We start from the raw sequence: 6106 nt of genomic DNA, 5'->3' as shown, positions 1-6106 counted from the left end.
TTAAGGGCAAGGGGTACGTATAGAACCCTGTGTGCGTATGGAAATAGCAAGGTGGTTTCACGTGATGGTGTACCATTTGCCCGGTGATAGATCCTTAACGCCGCCCCGTATGTTGATTCAGCGTTAAAAGGTGCACCTGAGTATGAACCCTCGGCTGCACAGGTGAAATCATTCCTTCGCCGTTTAACCCTTTCCTACGACCGATAATTTGCGCTCGTAAAATTATACGCGGCAATTTCGTATGTTAAACATTGTTCGTTCCATCGTTTCGACGATCTTCCGAGAAAACGCGTGTATACCGCGACACCTGTTAAACTTTCCTCCTTGTTTCTGATCGTCGCGTGCGTACGACTCCCCATTCTTTTTCTCTCCCGTGATTCCAACGAGTTCGAGAGATCGTTCCGCCGAAGGACACCCGTTAGAACGGAGCGGCGAGTCGGTGCCTGCTGACCCCATGACCCTCTCACAAACCCGACGACCTGTCTATACGGTGTATACGTGAATTGCAGGCTACCATTCGGCCACCTGCGGCTTCTGACATCTCAAGCAGCGTCGGTAGTGACCGAGCGAACACCTCTCTTTGCACGCGCGAGCACACTCTTTGACAAAGGTGCATTATCCCTCGCCCTCCGGCTTTCCTGAAAACCTGTTTGCAAGCAAGCGCGACGCCTTTGTGTCCCCCACGCAACCAGTCACAACATCGTCAAAATCGTAAAGAACCAGCCAATCGACGGGACGTTAATTGCTTCCACATCGTCCACCTCGATTCTTTACCTGTTCGTCCAGCTATAGACAATTCTCTGTTCGCTGTTCGTTTCGTTGCATACGCTTCGAGTCCAACTCGAAAGTGAAATTAGAAACTTTCCTTGGTTACGATCCTAAAAAATTCTGAAAAATCGTTTGGTTCGTCGTCGAGGCTTCGACCTACATTTCCCAGAGCGTAGCACTCGTTAATCGATTCCTCTACTGAATAGAAACGCTTTTTACGCGGTTCCCGAAGGAACTTCTGAATGGTGAAATTCGAACGATGCAGAATCCCGCGATTCAAGTGGACCTTCCTCGATTCGAGGCTGTTACCGTTACGATACGGACCGATTTTCCATGGAAAAAAGAAAAGAAGGAAACGCGACACGCGAGATTCTTCCATCGAAAATCGCTTCGCCCCCCGAGGAGGCGCTTTTTTCCGCGTAGCCGTGAGTCGCCACCCTCGGAGAATAATAAAGACGTCCCATTACCCTGGAAATTAGAGGTTTTGCTTCTATGGAGTACGCACCGAACCAGCGGGAGAAACGTTTATTTCTATCCGGGAACGTTTTAACCACCGCTCCTCGATACGCCGGAGGTCTCCTCCAAGGGGGACCAGGTGCGCCAAAACATTATTTTCCTTCCATGATTTGTTGGGACGCGGAAACTGGGCCAATCTCGATAGGGCTTCCAGGCGACTTGTAAATCAAATCTCTCTTTAAAACCCTGGGACCTGAACCACTCACGCGTGTGTGTACGTTATATCGCGGAGAAAAAGAAAGAAATAAAACATTCTTCGAAGGGCTTTCACAAGGTGTGAAGATTTTTTCCCCCTCTCGAATCGAATCGTACGTACTTAACCATCAAGTAGGTACACACACGAGTATGTTCCTCCTTGAACGGTTCACGATTTTTCTCTATTTTTTCCACAGATTTTTAAGAGCAACTCGACCAAGTTTCTTATCGAATAGAATTTTTTATCACGTTCGATAGTATTTTTTTCTCTGCCCCGCGTTGTTCCTCCTTTTTTTTCTCTCTTCTCACTGAATTTTTCACCCACTTGCGGAAACTCGAGACGCATTCGCCGGCCCATTGTTCTGCCCAGTTTTTCGCGCGGAAAACTTCTTAAGAGGCCGGCCGAACTTTACTGGCCCTCTGTTCTCCCCCGAAAACGGAGCTCGTGTTTTTTTTCTCCCTCTCATCTTCCTCCGTTGCCCTCTCTAATTCAGGTCGAACGGTTCGACGAGCCCGGTAATTTTACGAAAAAGAACAGAAAGAGAGAGAGAGAGAGAAATAAGAAAAACAGGAACGAACGGTGGGTAAAAAGGGATGAAGAGGAGAAGAGAAGAGAAGAGAAGGAAAAGAAAAACAAATAAACCGTACGGAACACGGTGCGGGACCATTGGGACCATTTTACAGTTTCCTGTACCCCCGTTTTACTGTCCACAGGGTGTATACCTTCATTTACGATGCGTCGAAATCCTTCGTTTCACCCTCGGCGGCCGGAACGGAGGCCAGGTAGCTCTGTATCGATCTGACGCGTATCACTTATTACTCCACTAATTGCTTTACGACGCTAAGTCCACGGGGAGAAACGCTCTAAACGCGGATTTTTTTACGCCGTTTTACGACAGCCTGTATATTTCTCCTTGGAAGGTTCCGCAGCGTTACAGCGGCCCTTTTTAGCCATCCCTAATACTCCAACTTTACGCTATTATAAAATCGTTGGAAATTACCGATCCAGTGTAAAAAAAGAAGGAGAAAAAAGAGAAACAGAATATACCGATAATACGTGTCCATAAAAATGGTAGAAACTTCCTGGAAATAGCAGACCTTTAAATTTTCGACCACCACGGAGGGCAAAATATTCAGAGGGTACAATTAAGACAATTAGTTACGCAAATCCTTGGATGCACCTGTGCTCGAACGTTTGAAAAGGACTCCGGAGGGTAGATTTTTGGGAAATTTCGTAGAGTCACTGGGAGAAACTATGGTGTGAGGTAAAAGGATAATTCAAAGGTCGGTTTTCGGGAAGCGATTAATTTGTAGGGCACAAGGACCGTGAAATCGAAAGCTCGGATATGTGTGCGTGTGTTTGGAATACGCTGGATTTTCGAGATAATAATGAGGTTTCGGCTTTTCGAAACAACGCGAGCCAAAGTTTGTGGATCAAAGAGAGCCGACACGTAGCCTCCCTATATAGTCTTTCGCAATTTCGAGGCCTTTTTCTCGGACACCTCCGACGTCGACTTCTATTTTCCGGACAGGCTCTCCCTTCTCGTGCGAGCTGGACCACCCTTTTACGAGGTGAAAAGGCTTCTCTTTTACCATGCGGCGCTCAGGGACGATAAGCAAACTCGTTTTACTGATCCTTCTGTAGTGGACCAGCGTTCTTTCATATTTTACGAAAGATCTTTCCGGTGAATTAATATGGAGGATCGCTGGAGGGTTGTTTTCGGGATTATTCTGTGATATAATTAATTAACACGTTCGCTATCAGCGTCGTATTGAATCCCGTAGCATATTTTATCGTAGTATAATACACTTTTTTCTTTATTTTTATATTTACGTAAAATACAGAGCAGAATATTCAAATATTTTTGCCAGTTTAGCTCACTTATTAGCGAACGTGAAACGAACGTAAAAAGTGATTCCAAATTTGTTAAAATTTTTAAAAAAGTTATTCAATCTTAATATAACGAGTGCATGTATATTTTCGCACATCCGTGGTACTAATTCTAATTTTAATCGTGCAATACTTTCTGCACGGATAGAATAGTTATCTCAACGATTTCTCGCGATAGGTCGCTGTTATTTACATGCAAAACATCGTACAAACTGCACAGATGAATGTAAACAAATACAGTAGAAACGTGTCGAACAGCTTTTTCACTTTTCGACTGTATTTTTTAACAGAGAAGAGTGTCACGGTCGAACAAAAGGGGTGTTTTTAAACGATTCAGTCCCTTCGTTTCACATGCACACGTACGCAAATCACACGTGATATCGTGGAACGTGCGCGTTCTTCGTAACGCTGTTCAGACAACTCGGTTTCGCGGAAGTTTTGAATTAAAAGAAACGGAACTCTCAATTCCCGGCGGAGTCGGCCGGTCGTGTACTCGCGATATCGTGGCACGCGTGACAGAGCGCGAGCAAGCTCGGTAATTTTCCTGGCATTACGCATGTGAGGGAGCGTAACGTGTGATTATAAAATAAGCGGTCCCTTTTGTGGTAATTAGCGGATCAAGGCCAGCCACCAATGAATTCGGGAGAATGACGTTATCCTGGCTGTTACCGAGGCCGCTCGAACATGCGCATAATCGATGACACTCGCTCAAATATGGAACCGTCTCTCTAATCGTGACAACTTTTTTTTTTCTTCTACAAAATTTAGTCGAATATTTTTCTACCTTCCAGGATACATTTTCAAAATTTTTTGGATCGTTCTGTTAACTGCACAAATTGCTGATTCGATAATAGTGCGAATTCCGATAATAGTATTCATTTGGAAATTAGTATTCCAAGTTTGCCTAATTGCTAAAAAGTTCAAGAAGGAGAAAAATTCCAAATTTGAAAAAAGATGACAGTGAAAAGATCACGAGAGGATTCTTTGCCTAATTGCTAAAAAATTCAAAGTGTGAATGTGTGAAAAGGAAAAAATTCCAAATTTGAGGATTCACATGTGACGTTAATATTGTCACGCTTCTGATAAATTACTTTCACCAAATTAATGAAAATTCTAACGTCCTCTCGACCCATTCACTCCCACAATTTATCTACCATTAATCGTGCTTGCAAAGCGACAGAAAGCACAGAAACGCAGTTTCCCCGAAGCGATTCCTCAAGATCGAGCGGCGAAGTATCTCACGGCAATCTTTGTCGCTCGGCGTTACTTAGGCTCCGGGATTAGGCAATAAAAAGTGGGCGCATTCTTAGCGTTCGCGATATTTCGCGGGCACGAGCACGACCTCTGACGGCTCTCGTTGACGTTTGCCGCTCGCGATTTGCCAATTGTCTAATGCTCCCTTCTCCTTCCTCTCTCTCTCTCTCTGTGGCATTCCAACGTTCAGAGCTGGTGCCTCTTTTTCTTCCACGCTCTCGCCCCTTTTATTCCGCGGAATATTCACCGGATTAAGGTAATTGCTCGTTCGCTCGCTCCAAGTAGCGCCGCTGGCTCGCGCGCGCATTCCGCGTGGGCCGCGTGCATACACGCGCTTGCAACCCGCGTCCGTGCAGGCGTGAGACCGATCGACAACGTCGTTGCGTAACCCTGTTTTGCCGTAAAGCGCACGACGGAGGCCTGTCGGGGGTCGCGAGCTCGACGAAAATTGCGGGAAAAAGTTGGATCTTCAGGTTGAATGTTTGAACTTTGGAAAAACGAAGGTCGACAAGTTGGTAATTGAAGAGGGGAATTTGAAACTTTGTCGCGCGATGCGAAAGTGATCTTGTTGACACGTGAAACGAGTGCACTTGATTAAAGAGCGGCCTTGAGCCGCGAATCGCCGACTGAGTGAAACGCAGTTTCCGACTAATCAACGTTTTCGCGCGAGCGACTTCGAAATCGACCATAAACTGCTGAATCATTCTAATGTAAAGTACCCGTTGTCGGTCCAAAGTGTACTCAATCTGAAATATTTAGTTAATCAGAGATCTTCGACCATTTTAACCTTAACACTTTTGCTTTCTCTCGAGTTCTTAGTTAAATAAATTTTTCTATGGAATTTCGAGGATTTCGGAGATTTTTAACAAGTGTTGTTGGATTATAAGGAGAAATGAGTATGTGTCTGTGTAATAGTAACGGCAAAACTAATCAACATACTGAGACAGATTAATATAAATATATATATAGAAATAACATAGTAACCATCTGTTTAGTATGGGTGACGCAGATACGTTTTTTTTTCTCTGCGTCTTACCGATGTTTTGTTTGATTGATTGCATAGCGAAGTGCCTTCCTCGCGTATAAAAAAATAAAGAAGATTCATAATTAAAATAATATCATTTAATTTATTACCATAATTCTAACAAGTGTTTTCTGAAGACTGCTGATCTTGAAAGGGTTAAGCGTTCAGTTAATGGGAAAAGGGAAACTTTGCAAATTCATCTCGTCTTGAAATATTGCTCGAAAATTAGCATCCCTGGTCCAAAATCTCCGGGAGACTTGGACAGAGTGGTTGATAGCAATATTTCGCGGCAGGATATACTGTTTCGCTGGTGATAATAAAGGCAGTAACAGCGTAGCGCCAGCAGTGGTAGCGGCTCATGGGGTCGAGGTCTAAGCCGGCGGTGTTGGGTTTCACAGCGATATCAAGCGTAATATAGCACGCGCCTCAATTCAATCCAGCTGCCAGCCACTGTCACA

The sequence above is a fragment of the Habropoda laboriosa genome, unplaced genomic scaffold (assembly GCF_001263275.1).
Source record: "Habropoda laboriosa isolate 0110345459 unplaced genomic scaffold, ASM126327v1 scaffold5, whole genome shotgun sequence".
Classification (NCBI taxonomy): Eukaryota; Metazoa; Arthropoda; class Insecta; order Hymenoptera; family Apidae; genus Habropoda; species Habropoda laboriosa.
Note: the sequence above shows the minus strand (reverse complement) of the source record.